Raw genomic sequence first — 20,407 nt, forward strand, 5'->3', positions numbered from 1 at the left:
CTCGCTGGGCGAGTGGGGGAGGGGCGTGGGGGATCCCGGGAGCTCCTTCCCTCCTCCTCCCCTTGGCACGCCCCTGCCCCCTGCCAGAGAAACCACCAGCCCTCTCGGGTCCGGGTCCGGCTCCGTGGAAGGGTTCAAGGAGCCACAGGGGAGTGGGCCATGCCCCCCAAATAGCTCATATCTGGCCAGTGATTTGCGGAGACTCCACCATTGTTAACGCATTCTGACTCTCTGTCTTCCAGGAAGCAAATACCTCTTAGGACAATTGGTGTTATAGAGACCCATTCCCTTTATAAATCAGTGTCTGGAAATAGCTTGTCTCTCTTAGGGTTTGTCATTTTTAGCATTTCTCCTGAAGGACCTCTTAAGGGCAGAAGGAAGCAAACTATGAATTTTGGAGCAAATGCTTACACAGCACTAGCTATGTGCCCCGGCTTTACAACCATCAACTCACTGAGCACTCACAATAATCCCATGAGCCTTGTTTCTGAGGAGAAAATTGAGGCACAGAGAGGTTAAGTGACCTTGGCCAAGGTCCCCTAGCTAGTAAGTGGTGGAGTCAAGATTCGAACCCAGCCTGTCCGGCTCCAGAGTCTATGCTCTTAATGTTAAGGTCATAATACCATGATAATGATACAGACAACAGCACAGCAAACATTTATCAACCCAGGCACTTTACACGCATCATCTCATTCATCAGCACAACAATCATTTTTATTAGAGGAGGAAGGTGAGGCTCAGAGATGTCAAGTCATTGGTCCAAGGTCACATCTTCACCCCAGAGGCTGAGGTACAACCAGCGGAGCCCAAGAAAGCTCCTAATGCTCCACTGTCACTCAGTTTATCCTAAATATTCATGGGAGCTTTCCATAAAGTTCCTTAAAATACCCTTGCTTCCCTTGCTATAAATATTGTTTTAATTTATTTACCATTGAGCAAATGGATGCACTAGGATAAGCCTCTGAATTTGCCCTCCCTCTGGCAGGTGATGCTGTCAAGAACTCCTGAGCACATCACCCTTTCACGATGATAAGCATGGCTCTTGAGGAATCAATGTCCTTCCTTCTACCAGATGCAAAAGTTCTCTGGCCCATTTTTGCTTTGGCTGCCAGGAAGCTTAGAGCTACATTTTCAACTAAGTCCTAGTTGCCACATTAGCCTCCCTGGTTCAGCAAATTCTTTATCACCCTTCCATGAAATTTTTTTAAAAAGATTTTATTCATCTGAGAGAGTGAGAGAGAGCAAGAGAGATAGCGAGCATGAGGGGGGTGGAGGGGCACAGGGAGAGGGAGAAGCAGACTCCCCACTTAGTGGTTGTGGGGGCGGGGGGGCAGTGCTGGATCCCAGGACCCTGAGATCACAACCTGAGCTGAAGGCAGATGCTTAACTGGCTGAGCCACCCAGGTGTCCCTCCATGAAATTTTTATTTCTTCTTTTTCCTCAAAGTGTCTTGTTGTTCACGATTTCATTTTACAAAGCAGGATATGATGTGTCCTGAGGGAAGATTCAAATGTCTGAATTCAGGGAAGTAAGATCTTAGACATTTGATTGGGGTGGAAAATCTGGTCCCTGTAGGGACCCCTTTTAGGCAACAGCCTCAACTGAGCAGTGGATACCTGAACAAGGCAAAGGGGCCCACGGCAACCACCTAGCTGACGCAAAAGGCTCATGAGGAGACCCAACTCGAAACAGCCATCAGCCCTAACTGACCAGTTACTACCAAGCACAGCTCCCAAGATTACCAAAAAAAAAAAAAAAAAAAAAAAAACCAATTCCATATATCCCCATACTCCCTTACTTCACCCTGTAACTGTAGCTCTTCGGCACGGTCTCGTGGCAGACAATCTCTCCTTTACTGTCCTGCTGCTGCTCCCTTGCCTATCACTTTGGTTTTGCCTTGGGTGAATCTTTCACCCCTGGCACTGCCAGTCCCCACCCAACTGGGATGCTCCACAGTCCCTGTCTGTGTCTTCAACCTAAAGGCATCCAGGAGGCCCATGTCACAGCAGCTGCACTCAAATGCACAGTCATTTCCTCAACAAACATTAATTGTGCATCTACCGCGTGCTAGGCCCTTTGATGGCATCAGAAATATGGTGATAAATATGACAGATATTGGCCTGGTCTTTGCATTTTTCACTTATCGATACATCTGGGAGTTTCCTATCAACGCAGGTCTAACCCATACTTATAACTTATAACTTTACTTATAACAGTCTACATTGTATGGATGCACTGTAATAAATTAAACAACTCCTATTAAGAGACATATATGCTGTTTCTAACGATGTAACAAACAATGATGTAGCAAAAATCCTTATTCATACAGATTTGCACATGTTTGAGTATAATTTGTACAATAAATTCCTAGCAGTAGCAGTGGAGTTGCTGGATCGAAGAATATGTCTCTGCCCAAGTTCCCTCTCAAGAGGCTGTTCCAAGTTACACTCCCCACTTGCAATCTACAAAACATTTCCCTGCACCCTTGCCAACTCAGCATATTTTAAACATATTTTTTTTTCATTTTGAATCTCTGGATGAAAAATGGTATATTGTGGTTTTTTATCTGCTTCTCCAAGTTTTTGTGATAAAGAAATTTTCAAACATACAACAGTAAACAAAACAGCTCAATGAACACCCGTATATCCATCACTGAAATAAAATCATTGGTTAACCCTTGCCATGTTTGTTTTATTTGGAAGGAGGGTTTGAAGTATTTTGAAACAAATTAAAGGTATCATGATAATTCATCCATGAAATGCTTCAGTATTAAGTACTTCATATCTAATATAAGTCATTTTCTTGCATAAATGCACTTTTCACATTTAAAAAATTAATGATAAGGCCCTGATTATCTAGGTCATATTCTCATTTCTCCAGTTGTACCAGAAATGTCTGCATAGCGAGTTTGAACCAGGATCCATCCACACAGGGACCATACCATGAATTCTGTTGTTACCTCTCAAGTCTCTTTTATGGAGAATGGTCCTCATTCATTTATATTTTTTGCCCATGATGTTAACTCACAGAGTTTTCCTGTACAGTGTTCTGCTTGGGGGTCTGACCATTGTGGCACCTTTTAACTTGTTGTATTCTCCTTTGGGTTTCCTATAAACTAGTACTCAGGTCTAAAGGATAGTCTTGATTCAGGTAAAGCATTTGGGGCAAGAATTTAACGAACCCTTTGTGAGTGGAGCTGTGTGCTTCATTTTGCCTTGAGTCTGGAGATCCACAATGTCTTGGGGTCCCACTATTAATGATGCCATGTTTGATTTGAGGTAGTGACCACCACTCTCCATGTTTAATGTCCATTTTTCCTCTTCCTACTGGGACCTTATGGATATCTGGTTTCTCATCCACTGATGGTCCTTGGCTGGACCAATTATCAAAGGCTGTAAAATGATTTTCTAATTTTATCCTTTCAGGTGCATTTATCAGCTGGTATTCTTTGAGTTTCATCTTTTAAACTCGGGGCGCCTGGGTGGCTCAGTGGGTTGAGCCAATGCCTTCGGCTCAGGTCATGATCTCAGGGTCCTGGGATTGAGTCCCGCATCAGGCTCTCTGCTCAGCAGGGAGCCTGCTTCCCTCTCTCTCTCTCTCTGCCTGCCTCTCTGTCTACTGTGATCTCTGTCAAATAAATAAATTTAAAAAAAAATCTTTAAACTGTTTCAGATCCATTTTAATCTCTTTCCCAGCAAACAGTCTATGTTTCTGTGTGGACCTGGGCAATTATACCCCAATGTGATGAGTGCTGTGCTGCGGTAAAGACAGGGACTGTGGCAGAGCTGGGAAGGGGCATCTGCCTGTCCCACTTGGATGCTGGACTTGCAAAGGAAGGCTCTCAGGAGTTGGTGGCTTTCAGTATGGGTTCCTCTGAAGCAGATCCCAAGAATTCAAGGACAAGCAGTTAATTTGGGAGAAGGCAATTCTGGGAGGCAAGTGGGGGAATAACTCAGACAAGAAAGGCAGCCTGGGAAGGTGTACTGTCAGGCAAGTGAGCACCATGGGTGCCTGGGGCTTAATCCCACAGGGAAATTCTGAGGCTGATGTAAAGCACTTAGAGGAGGAAGAAAGCCAGGGTATTTATACACCAAGTCCTGTCAGTCATTGTTGGAAGGCTGCTCCTGGTAGGGAGTGCTAATTCCTCAGCATTTCAAGCCTGCCCTGAGGTTGGCAGAGTGGCTTCCAGTCACTAAAAGGCCCTCAGGCAATAAATGTGGGTGCTACCTGCTGGGGGTCAGCTGGTGTGCACAGAAATGGTAAAAGTAGGGGACAGGTAGGGCACTGTCAGCATCTGCTCAGGGACTTCTAAGCGGAAACTTTAAGAATGAAGAGGAATTAGCCAGATGAAGAGTAGATGGGGAAAGGATGCATGCTCCAGGCAGAGGGCGGAGCAGGCACAAAGCACAGAGGTGACAGCGAGGGTACAGTATTTCAGGGACCCACCGCTGTGCACCTGGCTGGAGACAGAGGGAGAGATGAGGCTCCGTGGTCATGCCAGGCCTGTTAAACCACCTTTAGGAGTCATCACATCATGCTGAGGGCACTGGGGAGTCACTGGACAGTTTTCATCAGGGAAATAACATCTAGTTTGGGTGCCAGAAGTCTGAAAACGCCTGAAACACATATACTGACATTCCAATGTATTTAATTCACCCTGGAGACTAGCTGTTCCTTGCCGGTGATGGAATTTCTCCTGACCTTCTCTGCATGTGAACCAGGGATGGACTCAGCCACCAAGAGTTTGCCTTGAATGTGAAGGCATCTCAGTACACAGTGAGATGGAGAGCCTCGGGGAACTTCTCACTTGGGCCTACTACTGGTGGATTATAATACATGTGTTATTACAATAACAGCTAGGAGGGTTTCCCATGTGCCAGACACTGTGCTAAGCACTTTTTAGTCATTATCTCAAGTGAAGTGATATTGTTAACTCTCCTGATAACACAGATGGGGAAACTGATGCTCAGGTGAATGAAGTTATTAGCCCAAAGTCAAGCACTAACACCCAAGTCCATAGAAAATGGAGTTCTAAGTGTGCACACAAGAGGGGATTAGATACATCGAGTATCTCCATACCATACAGACATAGAACAATTTACACCCACTAAATGAGCAAGAGTACAATATAAAGGTCACAATTTAAAACAGGTTAAAATTAGATGAGTTACTCTAAAAATTCTATTTAGCAAGGGTTAGTAGAAGACTTAAAATATAAAAAGAAAAAAAAGCAGGTTACCAAAAAAGTATACACCATTCAATTCTTAAACTATGTAAGTTATAGAAGGATAGTCAGCCAAGGCGGTTACATGGTGGGGCGCCTGGGTGGCTCTGTTGAGGAAGTGTCCGACTCTTAATTTTGGCTCGGGTCATGATCTCAGGGTCATGAGACTGGGCCCCATGTGGAGCCTGCTTGAGAGTCTCTCTTTCCCTCTCCCTCTGCCCCTCCTCCCCCGACTCATGCTCTCTCTAAAATAAATAACATGAACTGCCTGACCCCCAGTCATCAACTAGGAAGCAACAGAGCTGGGCTTGGGATCCAGGTCTACTTGACCTGAGCCCTTTTCTCCACACACCACTGCCTCCATAGCAGACCCCGAACAGGCCACGGCCATGGGTCGGCTGGGGTGGGGGTGGAGGACATCCTTCAGCCTGAAAGGACGACTCAGGACATTTTGCTTCCAAGTTTTGGGCAGGATGAATGGTTCTCCTGGGAGTTAGAGGTTGCCTGAAGAAATCTGCCGTGAATTGCATCTAATCATCTCATTCCATCCAACAGTGATGCATCTAATGTCTACATCTATTACCTGAGGGCCTGCTGGCTCAGGAAGCCACAGGGACCCCAGAAATGCCGCAGGGGTGTGGTGGGGAGCATGGCAGGTTAGGAGAGCACGGGTCCCACCGAACATACAGCTGGCTGCTCCCTGTTCCAGCCAATCCCTCCCAGAGCAGACTGCAAGCATGGCTGCCCGCCACTCCAGGTTTTCAAGAACCTGGAGATTCAGATGTTCACATGAAATCTCTCATTTTAAAATGTGTTAAGAAAGAAAAACCCTGGCTGGCACAGAAATAACAAAACATATCTGTGGGTTAGATCTAAGCCCTTGCATTATCAGTTTGTAGCCTCTGCATGAGATGATTTTTACCACAATCCTAGGGGCAGTATGGTAGTTAACACAGCACTAGCTGCTGAAAGAGAGAAACCACAGGGGCTTTATGCAGAAGTTTATTTTTCACTCACACCAAGTCCAGCTAGTAGTAGGTAGGGGGGGGAAGGGCAGGGAGTTCACTGTCAACTTTCTCATGTGGCTTCCAAGATCACCCAGGCATTGCATCCAGCGGGCACATAACGAAGACAGAGAGCAGAGGACCTTGTGGGAGGTTTTAATGGTTAGCAGCTCTCCTTACACCCTGTTCCACTGGCCAGAACTCAGCCCGGTGGCCACCTCACCAAAATGCAGAGGAGAGCTGGGAAATGCAGTCTCTGGCCTGTGACAGTTTCCAACAAGAACTGTCCTGTAGACCAGCTATGCAGACCTCTGGGGCAGTTATCCATCTCTGCCCCAGGCCATTACTGTCCTCTGCATTTTACAGATGAAGAAATGAATCTCAGAGAGCCTTAGTGACCTGTCAGAAGTCTTGCAGTGAGGAGCACTGTCAGATTTTCTGACACCCACCCAGGAACCTTCCCTCCACCTAAGTGTTTCCCAACCTTGCTGTTTCCTAAGAATCACCCATGGTACTTGTTAAACATACAAGTCCCAGAATGTTTGGGGGAGAGTGTGGTGACCTGTATTTTCATCCAGAACCCCAGAGGATTCTTCTCTCAGACTCTGTACCAGGGGCTGTATCATCTGGGGAGCTTTGTGAAATGCTGATCTCTTGGCCCTAACCCCCAGATTTCTGATTCAGTGGGCCTGCCAGGAGGGGTCCCGATGCTGACATTTTATAATACTCCCACGTGACTCTAATGTGCAGCCAGGGCTGGGACCCTCTGCTCCCACACCAAATTAGGCTGGTAAGTTGTTCAAACTAAAGCAGCGAGAGAGAGAGAGAGAGAGAGAGCGCGAGCGAGAGAGATGTCAATAAGTGAGAGTCAGCATTTTAAAAACTCTTCAAGTGAGTCTAATGTACAGTCTAGGATGAGACCTTCTCCATAAATGGACCAGAAGACTGATGAGTAGGTTTGGGGTAAGCCCAACTTTCCATATTTTTAAAGCTCCTCCAGGGTATTCTGATACCACTGCCCTAGGGCTCTGCTACTCAAAGTGGCCTCTGAAGTATCAGCACATCTCTGGGAGCTTTTAAGCAGAATCTCGGGTTCCCCCCTAGACCCACTGAATTAAAATCCCCAGGAGATAAGCACCCTCTCTAGGCACACAGGCTCTTTTTTGAAAGGACAGCAGATTAGGTCCTCCAACCAGCACTGGCTCATCTCTCCACCCCCATCTACCCTCCCCAAGCTTGCAGGAGGTTTTCTAGTGTCACTAACATAATCTGTCCTCAAAGGTCTGGGCCTCGCTGCCCCCGTGCCGTGACCATCTGTTCATGGACACTTTGTTTGGTCTGGGCATGCGCATGGTCTGCTGAATCAACAGGGGACTCGCAGGCCGTTTCTGCCAGGGAAGGACGTCACAGATGCTGGGTACTGTCTTGGGGGCAGACTATGGGATTGGGTGCTTCACCTGAAGATCTAAAGCTCTTTAGATCTGCAGGTTGGAGAAGAAAGCAGACCTGTTTTGTGAGGTTCTGGGGCCAAACAGAGAAAGCTACAGGGAAGAGGGTTGCAGTTCAACATGGGGAAATTTTCAGAGAAGCAGGGGCCAAATCGAGGGTCGTCAGCTTCCTGTTCCCCAAAGGGGACAGAATGGCCTTCATGCAGGGGCACTCAGAGGCAATGTCTGGATTGGATGTGAGCTGAGACCTGCAGGGCCCTCAGAGGCTGGGAGGCGGGGTCAAGAAGAGGAGCCTGGGGAGGGAGATGATTCAGGGTTCTAATGCACCAATCACGCATGAAGGCAGTTTGCTTAAACACAAATGGCTGTTTGTGTGTGAAATAATTTCCATGTTGGTCTCCACTAGTTTGAAAGCCATGAGGTCAGTGGCTGGGCTGCCCGCAGAGTCCTCAGCACCTGGCACAGATACAACAGCATCTGTCCAGTAAATACTTGTTAACTTAAACGCAAATGGCTGAACATGAGCATTAATCTATTTGTCTCTCATTGCCAACTTTTGAACGCTGTGGGATAATTTGGCATCCCTTCGTGCCCTTTAAAGCATCTTTGTCAGGTGTTCAAATTGTCCATTTTTCTGCTTGCTTTCTCATTAAGTGCTAATTCTTTTTCATCCAGCTTGTATCTGCCTGACATTCTTTGTAATAGAAAAACAACTCATAGATCCTAAATGGCCCACGAAGGGGGATGGGTATTAAATCATTCGGGGGCTCTCCTCCGCAAACCCCATTCAACAATCCAAGTTAAGAACGTCTTTTTTTTTTTTTTTTAAGATTTTATTTATTTGACAGAGACCACAAGTATGTAGAGAGGCAGGCAGAGAGAGAGGAAGGGAAGCAGGCTCCCTGCTGAGCAGAGAGTCCCATGTGGGGCTTGATCCCAGGACCCTGGGATCATGACCTGAGCTGAAGGCAGGCTTAACCCACTGAGCCACCCAGGCGCCCCAAGTTAAGAACGTCTTATCTGGAAGCATCCCAACAAGATGCCAACAGCATGGTGTCCAGGTGAGTGTTCTCTATGATCTACTCTGTGCTTGGAGCTATCTGTTTTTCTGTCCTGAACATCTATTACTTTTGAATAAGAAAAACTGAACTGCAGGCATTGGATTGATTTTAAACTCTATTTTAGATCTCTTATTTTAGCCAGCTTTACCTAGTTGGTGATATTATTATTAGAGAAAACTGTACACGAAAGAACAGAGTGAATGCTTCCAATAACTACTTAACAAGGAAGCTGAGACCCAGAGAAATAAAGTGATTTATCTGTCCCAGGATAGATGAGGCAAGAGCAGAACTCAGGCCCTGACTTGCAGGTGGGTGGGTTTTGGCTTTTTTTTTCCTTTTTAAAGATTTTATTTATTTGAGAGAGACAGAGCACGTGCAGGAGGAGAGGCAGAGGGAGAAGCAGACTCCCCACTGAGCAGGAAGCCCCACTCAGGACTCAGTCCCAGGACCCTGGGATCATCACCTGACCAGAACTCAGAGGCTTAACCAACCGACTGAGCCACCCAGGCGCCCCAGGTGTTCTTTCTAACACATCACTCCCTGCCCTTCCCACTGTGAACCTCTTACTGCTTTCTCTCACTAAGTCAGCAATGCAGGGCTGTCTCAGGCAGTCATGGCCTCACGGGTTGGATATTTCATTTCTCGGGCAGGATTTCTGTAGACTCCAGAGTGGAGGGAGCCATCAGACCAGGCAGCCTGCACATATGCCGCTGCTTACTGGAAAACCACAACAGGCTGCAGATCAAATATACAGAACTTCTGGCAGAAGCCTGTCCCTGGCACCAGGGCCACTTTGAAAGTCTGCTGTTGGGTGACCTGCAAAGGCTGCAGGCAAGTCTGTGCCATTTCTGCCACATGGGATATTTTCTTGGGAGCATCTAGGATCGCTGAGAAGTTCTCCATGGACGCTTCCTCCAGTCTGGTTCTGGCTTCTCTGAGCCAAGTACAAGGTGTAGGCCACTTCTCCAGGAGTCCTTGCTATGCTGAGCAGGGTTTATGACCAGGATCCACTCCTTTCCCATTTGACAGGACCCAGCAGAGGGAATGTGAAAGCTTTCACGCTGCCCCAGAACCTACGGCAGTGGCTTTAGGCTCTGCAGAAGCACCAGGGACCGGGCTCAGCTGTGACAGGCTACAAAATTCACAGGGTGAGTGGATCTCAGGTTTCATAGCTAAGTGAGCATAAGGATTTTCTTTCTTTCTTTTTTTTTCCCTGGGATCTCGGCAGATGAGTCCATGCTGGATATTTCGGGTGTCCTAAGGTCAGCTACAGAATACATTTCATCGTAGGGCCCTGGTCTGTGATAAAGAGTACCTCTGGGCTAAGATGATTCTCGGAGGCGGTTCCTGGGTTTGGGTGTCCCCTGGGAAAAGGTGTTTTGGAAGTGCAGCAGAGAAATTCTGAAGGCCAGATGATGAGAGACTTGAACCTAAAGCCCTGAAAGGTTCTCACGGGCCACCCTGAGGAGTTCCTTCTACACCTTAACGGGAAAAGACAAAACAGGCACTTACACAACTAAATCTTAGGAACAGATCAACAAATCAACAGGATTTAAAAAAAATCTTCAGTGGTTTGCAAGGAAATTATAAAAATACTACACATTAATCATAACAAATTCGAAAAACACATAATGTAAGAAGTAAATATAACTCCATTTTCCTAAACAGGTACAAAATAAAGTAAGGTATCATTTTTTAAACTACCAGATAGGCAAGCTTAAAAAAATGGCCACCTCCAGCACCGGCAAGGGTGTAGGCCAGGACTTTTGAACCTCAGCACTCCTGACACAATTGTTTTTGGTGGCACCTCTCCTGTGTTACTGTATGACATTTAGAAGCAACCCTGGCCTCTAACCGCCCCCACCCCCACCCCCAATACCAGCAGCATCTCCAGCACTACCTCCTGGGCTGTGACAACCAAGAATATCTCCAATCATTGTCAAAGGGCTGGGGCGGGGGGAGGTGCAAAATGACCCTCTGCCAAAAGCCACTGTAGGCAAATGGACACCCCAAACACCACTGGTGGGAGTGGAATCTGGCAGTTTAGCATACTTACCAGATATTAAAATTTGTGTCACAGAGCACCTGAGTGGCTCAGTTAAGCACCTGCCTTCGGCTTAGGTCATGATCTCAGGGTGCTAGGTTCGGGCTCCACATTGTCAGGCTCCCTGCTCAGCAGGGAGGCTGCTTCTCCCTCTCCCTCTGCTCCTCCCTTCCTGCTCATTCTCTCATCTCTCAAATAAATAAATCTTTATAAAACAATATTGTGTCACAAGGAACAAGTACAAACTTATTCAACAAGCACTAATGATAATAATAGATAATGGCACTCGTGGTTAATGCAGCACTATTGGTAGTGTTTTAAAAACTGGTAATGACATAAATAACATTGGTAGGAAATTGGTTAAATATCTATCCATCTATCTGGCTGCAACATGTCCAGACATATAACTGAATTAGGCCTGATATAGACAGGTCTTCAAGACAAAATTGTTATTGGGGGTTGGAGAGAGACCTGGGGGGCTCAATCAGTTGAGCATCTGCCTCAGGTCATGATCCCAGGGTCCTGGGATTGAGCCCCATGTCAGGCTCCCTGCCCAGCAGGGAGCTGCCTGTCCCTCTCCCCCTGCTCCTCCCCATCCTTGCTCTAATAAATAAATAATCTTAAAAAAAATTGTTTATGGGGGAAAAAAGCAAGGTGCAGAAGAGTGTAGAGAACGTTTTTGTAAAATGTAAAGAGCAAAATTGTATGAATAAGAGTGTGTGTGTGCGTATAGAAAAATACCTGCATCATATGTATGGATACATGTTTTTTGTTTTTTAAAGATTTTATTTATTTATTTGACAGACAGAGATCACAAGTAGGCAGAGAGGCCAGCAGAGAGAGAGGGCGAAGCAGGCTCCCTGACGAGGAGAGATCCCGATGTAGGGCTCTATCTCAGGACCCTGAGACTACAACCTGAGCCAAAGGCAGTGGCCCAACCCACTGAGCCACCCAGGCGCCCCTGGATACATGTTTTTAAAGCCTGGAAGAAAGTGCACTAAACCACAAACTGTGGCTATCTTTCTGTAGAGTAGCATGGAGGGGTACGGGGGAACATCTGGGATTTTCCATCTCTACTCTAAATATTTCAGAATCACTTCTATCATTTTATAACAAGGACATTGCAAAATAATAAAGATAAAAATCAAAAGTAGAAAAGGAAACCAGAAGAAAAAGAGAGGGACCGTGGTTGGAGTCCTGCCTGCTCTCACCTGGAGCAAGAAAACCCGGCTTAAAGGCTTGCCCTGCATGTCGAAAATCCCAAGGCAGCATCAGAGGCCAACCAGCCAACCAACCCTATGACTCACCAGCTCAACCAGTGGCTTCTCCTCTCTGGGCCTCGTCTGTTAAATGGAGATAAATGTACCTAACTCCCAGGATTGTTTTGAGGCTCAAAGGAATCACGTTTGCAAATGCATTTCGTAAAATAGAAAACACTTAAAAATGTTTGTTGGTTTTATTTTGGCAAAATAAAACTCTAGCTCTCTTCCAGTGGGGTTAGAGTAACACTCCTGGGGTCAGTACAAGAGAAAAGACACTGAATGGAAATCCAAACCTGAAATATCATGAAAGATTTGCAGTATGCTGCTATAGGTTGAGAAGGCCACGCAGAGTTCAGAAAATGGGTCAATCCAACTAAGCTATTACCTTACCTGAGCCAGGTTCCCATCGTACCTTTTACTGGGCTCTGGGACCTGTTCTGTCACCAGGCAGAGGTGCCAAATGCTAATCATCTTAGGGCAGAGGAGCAGGGAAACAAGAAAACCCAATGGGGTGTATTGCCAGCACTGTGGATTGTATTCTACACACGGGAAAATGGACTGGGCAGGAAGCAAGTTAGTATGTCCATCCAGGGCTTATGGGAGCGCTCACTTAACTTACTGACATTATACAAAGTAAGGTATGCAGAAGCACCTGGGGCAAGGTTCTGCCTCCTACCAGCCCCGTGAAATGTGGTAAAGGTGACCTTGTCAGCAATGGCAGACAAACAAGCTCATCTCGCTGCTGGAGACGGCGGTGTGGTGGCCCGAGTGTGTGTGCCTGATAACCTTGCCTTTACGCAATTTCTCATTTACTGGAAACTTTAAACAGCTCATCCCTTCTTCAGGTGTAAAATCCTATTCTAAGGAAATCATCAGACTCATAGTCAGATGTAGATAAAGACACATACAAATACACACACTTTAAATGTACATATACACATAAACAAGCATTTTCGGCTCAGAGTTATTAGAGAAACATACCTACCCCAACTGTCCAAAAACAGAGGAAAGGTCAACTACAGAGGAAATCATGATATATTTAAGTAATCGACTATTATATAGTCATTAAAATCATGTTTTTGAGGAATATTTTGTGACCTAGAAAATGTTTACGACAGTTAATGGAAAGAAGCAGAATATTAATCTGTAAACACACTTTATCAGTAATTAACATATATACATCTACAATAACAACAGCAGCAGCTACAACATACTGGATACTGGGAGCCAGGCAGTGTCTCATCCCATTATTCACGCAATTCCCTCCAAGCCCTCTGAGGTGGGTACTCACATTACCCCCATTTCTCAGAGGAGCACGCTGAGGCACGGGGGCTCGGGCAGCACGTCCAGGGCTGCACGCTGGGGCAGGCGGGAGGCTTGATTGCTAACAGAGCCAGTCTGGCTCTTGGGCACTCTGTGGCACTGGGACAAAACGCTCGCCGTGGTCATCACCAAGTGCTGTGGCTGAACAACATATACTTTTCTTCTTGGTATTTTCCACATTTTCTATAGAGGTACATTTTTCTTTTGTTAAAAGTAGCTTTTATTACAAAAATAATATAATAACACATCAAAAATACTTCCAAAGTACAAGGGGTATTAAATTACCTGGGATCCAGATGGATGGGAGGTGGCGAGTCAGATTCAGTTTGATCTGATACCATGGAAAGGGATCAGGAAAGGCCAGAAGACTAGGCTTAGGGGAAAGATAGCTGGTAGATGGTGAACACATCTAACTTCACCAGGTGTTGTGGGACATCCACGTGGAGACAAGCAGAAGGACAGAGGACACAGAGGTGCGGTGGCGGGGCCAGGGGCCGCGAGCAGGATGCCCCAAGCTGGTCATTTTGACATGAAGATTACTGTGACCTAAAGGCGACGGAGACCCTGTGGGGTCAAGAGAAATTTTTGCCCCTCCCTTAACTCTACAGAAGAATCTAAACCGGGGGTCTCTCCCAGAATGGGAGTTAATAGCAGAGATAAAGTTTATGTGAGTTACCCATCTGCATGGCAGGACAAACATCTAATTACCAACATTCGCTTTTCTTCCCACCGTGAAGTACGTACCTCTCCTCTGCAGTCCCAGGCTCCGACCCTCTTTTCTTTAGTTCAGGATGGCACACAGACCTCATTTTGCCTGTCTGCATAGGTTCCCTGCACGTACACTATTAAATTTGATTATTTCCTGTTAATCTGTCTCAGGTCAGTTTGATTCTTAGTCCAGCTAAAGGGACCCTTGAAGGGGATAGGAAGCCTTGCTCCCCGACAGGGGACACGTGGGCTGAAGATCTAGAAGTGGTGTCAAGAGCAGTTGTCACAAAATCTGTGGAAGACATTTACTGTTTCCACCTGCCTGTTCCCTCTATCCCTTTCTGTGGGTAATAGCAACCCATCTTTTCCTTTGGAGAAACGCCCCCACCTGTTCTCTGTAGTCTGGGTGAGATGGGCGAAGTGTCTGGCTCTCTAAAGGACGGAACATTTCTTGAGGTCAAACCCATACTGCTGTTTTAAGTCACGGATGATTCCTAGCAGGCCCGCACTGCCCCAGCCATTTAGTGAATGGCCTTTGCTGCTTGGGAGCCACTGCTCAGCTCTGAGTACGAAATTCAATTTTCTTGAGTCCCTAGTGAGATAAGAGTCTTAAAATCTGGCTTTTGGGTGAGGAAAAAAGATTTCCTGATTTCCTAACTCTTTGTAGATCAAGAACACAAATTGCGGGTGAGAGGCTAGAGATCTCCTATCAGCCACAGTGTGGAGATGACACACTGTCAGATTACAGCTCCCATACGGCGGGAAGGGACAATGGCCTTCTGGGCCTGCCCAGGAGAAAAAGCAGGACAAGCGTTCCGGTCTGCCCTCCCTAAAGGCCAAATCCGCCGCGTGGGGCTCAGAGGCACTTAGGTTTGGAGGAGACTGGGGCCCCATTCCCTAAGCAGAGCCAAGGGAGAGCACTGGCCTTTCAGGAAGACTCCCGCTGGCTGGGCTGCAGCACCAAGGTGGCTCCTCAGCTGGAAAAGCAGCCGCAGATGAGGCGGTGGACAAGGGCAGTTCTCTCCTTCCCCTTCCGCCGTGTGCCATGTGGGAAATCCGGAAGTGTACGCCTGCCCCGGGGAGGTGCTGGGCGGATGAGGAAAGGTCAGGAGACAAGCTGAGAGGACTGTGGTACACGAAGAGCTCACGACTAGAAACACTGGCCACGTTCATGACTCTGCTCAGGAAGGAAATCGGACCGGCCCTGTCTTGGCCCCACCAGAATCCACAATGCCAAGGGATAAGTCTAGAGCAGCCACGTGGCAGGGAAGACCAGCAAGGGGAAGGGAACACATCTGAACCACAAAGCTTGTCTGCTGCCCACCCCCCTGCCCACTTGGGGTAGACGTTGGGATGGAAGGAGAAGAGGGAGGGGAGAAAACCCTGAAATACTGAGTATTTGTGCAGAACAGTATATGAACTGGAAGAGAGCTCCCCCCCCCCCCCCGCACCAAGGACTGGGAGAATGGAGTCTGAGATCCAGGTGGGAGGAGTGAAACACAGGGAGTTGCACGGTTTTGGACCAGAGCAGCAGTGGGTAAAACCTGCTGCTGCTAAGGAGCCAAAGAACTTGACTATTACCGAGGGGGCACAGAAGAACGAAAAATGGGCCTAAATCACTCTGATGACGATGCCCCAGAAAAGCTGCCTGGGAATTCCTGGCAGCTGGCAGAGGCTCTGGTCTCCGGTCTGAGAAGGCCTGGTCATTCAGCATTTCTGTTTGCTGAGTGACCTGCCTGGTATCTTTTCCAAGAGAGCCACAGATTTCTCTCCTCTCAGAAAGAGCATCATCTTGGACGAGCACGTGAGGTGAGAGGAGTGGGAGGCAAGGCCCCTGAGGACCAGCAGCTGGGTTGCGGGGGGAGCAGCTGAGAGCAGGGCCACAGAAGCCAGAAGGGGACTGGAGTTAAGGAGGAGGTCGTGTCCAGTGTCAGTACTCAGAACTCAAGCAACCTAGTACTGAGAAAGAGGCCACTGGATTCAGCAACAAGGAAATTACTTGTGACCTTAGCAAGAAGGGTTTTGGTGGGGATGGAAGTCGGGCTGTAGTGGGCTGCAGAGAGAGAGAGAGAACAAAAGTAGAGATACTGACTATGGTTTTAAGGGTGAGAAAAGGACAGGAGCTTTAGAGGGGATCTGGGTAGAAGGGGACTTTGTGGGTTTGGGTTTTTTCTCATTGTTTTTATGTTTTAAAGGATGCGAAAAGATACCGTATGTGTCTCCATGTATGGAAAAATGGAGTGTTCCCTTGGGAACAGGGGGCAGGATGGGAACCAAAGTGGTGTCAGAGTAGAGACTGGTCTCAGAGAGAAGGGGAGGGAATGGCTATAGAGATGGGCCAAGAGGAAAGGATGCAGAAGAAGACCTCATAGCCAACAGCTTCTGAGGACACAGGTGCACCTTTCTGGTGAAACCTTTTCTTTTTCCCTCAGGCAGAATTAGACGCTCACGAATGTAATAGCAGAGAATGAATGAGACACCCGGACAAATTATAGCTAAATGTCAACGCTTGAGAGGGAAGGCTAGTTAAGAGACCATGCAGGGCAAGGAAAGAATTCTTGGAGTTAGCCTGAGCCGGGAAACCATAAAATCACAGTTCAAGTATAGAGTAAGTTGAAGACTTATCCAGACTTAACTCAAATTAAAGAACTCAAACCAGCCACTGTGAACTGGAAGATACAGTAAGTGTGAGTAAAAGCGTGGCTCAACAGCCTTGTAAAGACCCCTTAGTCTTTACATTTTTGGTTGTTGTTTTGCAGAGGTAGTACATCATCGGGATCCAACAGTCAGGACATAAGGCGCAGACTGTCCCCACCCAGCGCCATGTATCTGCTTGTGCCTCAGATACCTTCACAGGGCTGCCCCACAGATCTCTCAGGTTCAGTGAGTGTAAACTCACCTCCTCATTTAGAGACATCTTACTAGGCAGGCAGTCAGAGCAGTCTTCAGCCAGACTGCCTTGGTTCAAATTCCAGCTGTGTGACCTCAGAAAAATTACAGTGCTTCTCTGTCGGTTTCCTCATCTGGAAAATGAAGATCATAATGGTACTCTCATGAGACCGTTGAGAGGATCAGACTGAGTTTGCTGATAGCCAGCAAGAGCTGTACGAGTATGAGCTTTTATTATTATCCCCCATTTAAATGTTGTTCTCCATCTGTTCGCTGCCAATTGGATTCAGCAGGGTGACATCAAAAATAGGCAACAATACCTAATCAGTGGCTCAAACCAGAAAGCAGATTTTCATTATCCACTTTCGCTCACTGCCCACCCTGTTCACATATAATCTCTCATGGAAGCCTGATGTATTAAACTTTCAATCTGCTACCCTGCTCTCCAGTCCTATGGCCACCTGCTCTTTACATCACTGCCAACTCAGGCCGGGATCACTGCGCCATCCAATTACTAGAGTAATCATTCTAAGATAAAATGGTCATTTCTCTTCTCTTCCATAGTCCCCACGATTCTGAAAATAAGCCCCGTGACATGGCCTCTAAGATGAAGATGCTTCATGATGGGATTCCCACTATCACCTGCGGTTCAAGCTCCTGATCCCCAGTGCCCCAAACTTACTGGCTTTCTGGATTGCCCTCCCTAGTGAATGGCGCCACCTACTGTCCACTCATTCACTCAGGCCAGACATCTCTCTGACCAGCATGCCCAGCCAAGTCCCGCTAATCTTAGATGCTGTGTCCCCTTAGGCACCTCTCCCCTCTTCAGCCACAGTTCCAGTTCTGGCCTTCATTGACATGAATTCAAATGTCTTCACACTGGCCTTTCTTACATTCCCCTCTTTCCTCATCTACTTTCTAAGAGGCTGCCAGAGTGACAGAAATGGTCCATGGGCACGTCACTATTTTGCTTAAGGGCAAAATGCAAGCTATTTAACACGACTCTCTCCTTGAGTTGGCTTGGGTGCTCTCCAGTCTGATCCTTGTCCTTTCCCACTTCCCAGGTCAATGTCTGACTTTCAAGTTTAGACAGAACCTCCTCCAGGAAGCCTTGTCTGAGACATCCCCATACATCTCCAGACCCGGTTAGACAACCCTTCTGGGGGCCCACAGGGCACCCTGTGCCTCTGCTTATACACAGCATGGGGCAAGCAGCACACATTCACTGAAGTCTGTAGAAAGAAAAGAAAGAACCGAGGACAAACCAGGCAACCAGACACACTGCAGTCCCACGGCAGAGACCAGGACACAGCTCTCTTCCCTCTCCCAGACTTCCAAAAGGACACCACACATTTATTCCACACTACCGCACTGCTTTGATAACAGAAGTATTTCATAACAGGATAACGGTGGAGGATTAAAAATATTTAAATAGTTTCTGGCACATGGTGAACTTTCAATGCTTTCACTTGACAAGGAATTACTTGAGTGCCAACTCTGTACCAGGCAAGTGTTTGGGGCTTGGGCATAGGCTGTATTTTCATCAGCTCTAAGACACTGCTATTTTAGACTCCCCATTTATTGAAGGTATCATCAAGAAAAAAAAATAAATGCTACCTGGACACAGCTGTCAATTATAAGACACATCCTTTTTTTTTTTTTTGAAGAGGGCTAAACTGTGGGAAATATCACCTAGGAGTCAAAGAGGAAAGTACTGATAAGCAAGAGACAGTCTCTGTTCTTAGCTCACTTCTATTCCAGTGAGGGGAGTGATAACAAATATATACTGCCAGGTACTATAAGTGCTATAATGAAAAATAAAGCCAGTTCAAGGGCCACAGATGAAGGGGCTTTTGGGGTAGCCAGGAAAGGCCCTGATGGGGGAACCGATATGAGCAGAGACTTGAATGAAGAGGGGAGTTGTGGGTAACAACGTTCCAAGCAGAGGGAACATCAAATACAGAAGACCTGAGAGGGAAATGTGCCTGATAAGTTCAAGAACAGGCAAGTCAAGTGCAGCTGGAACATAGTCCCACACCCTAGGCAGCACGATTCTTTAAGCCCAGTGTATTTCCCAGGTGAAAGCAAGTATGCCTGATCTAGTTAGGGTGTGTAAGGGGAAGATGGGTAGAGGCTAAGAAATGTGGCCTAACTCAGTGACCAGGAAGGTGGGTGTAGAGTCAGATGGCCTAGATTTGAATCCCAATTCTGCCACTTCCAAGCTATGTACCTTGGATGAGTTATCTGACTGCTCTGAACCTTCCTTTACTCAGCTGTAAAACGGACAAAATAAAAGCAACTACTTTGCAAGTTGGTTACAAAGATTAGATGAGACAGTCCTTGTACATCAAGATACAAATGATCATTATCATCACCATCCTCTACTCCAAAGTCATTTTTAAAACTGTATCAAGGTAAGGAATAATGTATTTGAGCCTTGAAACATTTACTGCAACTATACCAGATTACCAACTGGTAGGATGGCAGCCACATGGTTGGGAAAATAAATTTTTTTGAAGGTTCTGAACTTGCCTTTTCCAAAGTTTTTTTTTTTTTAATCAAAGTTATCTTCCATGCATATTGATTATTTTCACAGTATAATTTGACGAAATGAAGTCCTCTATTCGATCAGTTATAAGATACATAGAATAGGAAGCACTGCTAAAGGAATTTTATAGCTACCGTAGCTTTCTGATGAAATGACATTACTATGTGCATTAAGTTAATACCTAGTCAATTTCCTAAATACATGAAGTCTGTACATAAATCAGGGCTTTTTCCAGGGTTGGAAAGACCCTCCCAGTGTTGCTAATACAGGAGGCATATCTGGCTTTTTGTTCCCTCAGATCACATGTTTTGTAGCTTCTCTATCTCATTCTGTCATGAAGTACCACATAGTGAGCCAGGCCTGTCTGTGACGACTTGAAATTTTAGGCCATGGCAGGTAATGTGAGTTAATGGACTTTGGAGGTATTGCCCAGAGGTTCCTGCCTTCCAAATACTCCCTGAGTAACGAGCCACCTTCACAGAAAGGATCTGACTTTATGATGGAGACAGGCTTACATGAAACACTTAAAAAATTTTTGGTTGTTAGTATTTAATGCCATCATGGAAGAAAATAAGGTAGAATGAAAATTTCACCAAAACTGTGTTTAGCAGCTAACCTCCAGGAATTGCTGGGCTTCGGGGATTCGTGACTGATCTATAGTCCTTGCCTCCAAGTATGCGGCAGTTTTACCGGAAGCAGTATTTTCAGCTTAGTAACACATATTTAGTCTTGATGCAACTCACTCTGCAATTCCAGAGGAAAAAAATTGCAGCCCATTTTCCTCTTTTTTATTCTTTTCTAAGAGATGCTGAGAAATGGGCAGCAGTGGATGGACAGGCTTTTGAGACAGATTAAATCCTGACTCAATCACTTACTAGCATTGGGTGACAGGACAA

Source organism: Martes martes (genome assembly GCF_963455335.1).
Source record: "Martes martes genome assembly, chromosome: 9".
NCBI classification, from domain to species: domain Eukaryota; kingdom Metazoa; phylum Chordata; class Mammalia; order Carnivora; family Mustelidae; genus Martes; species Martes martes.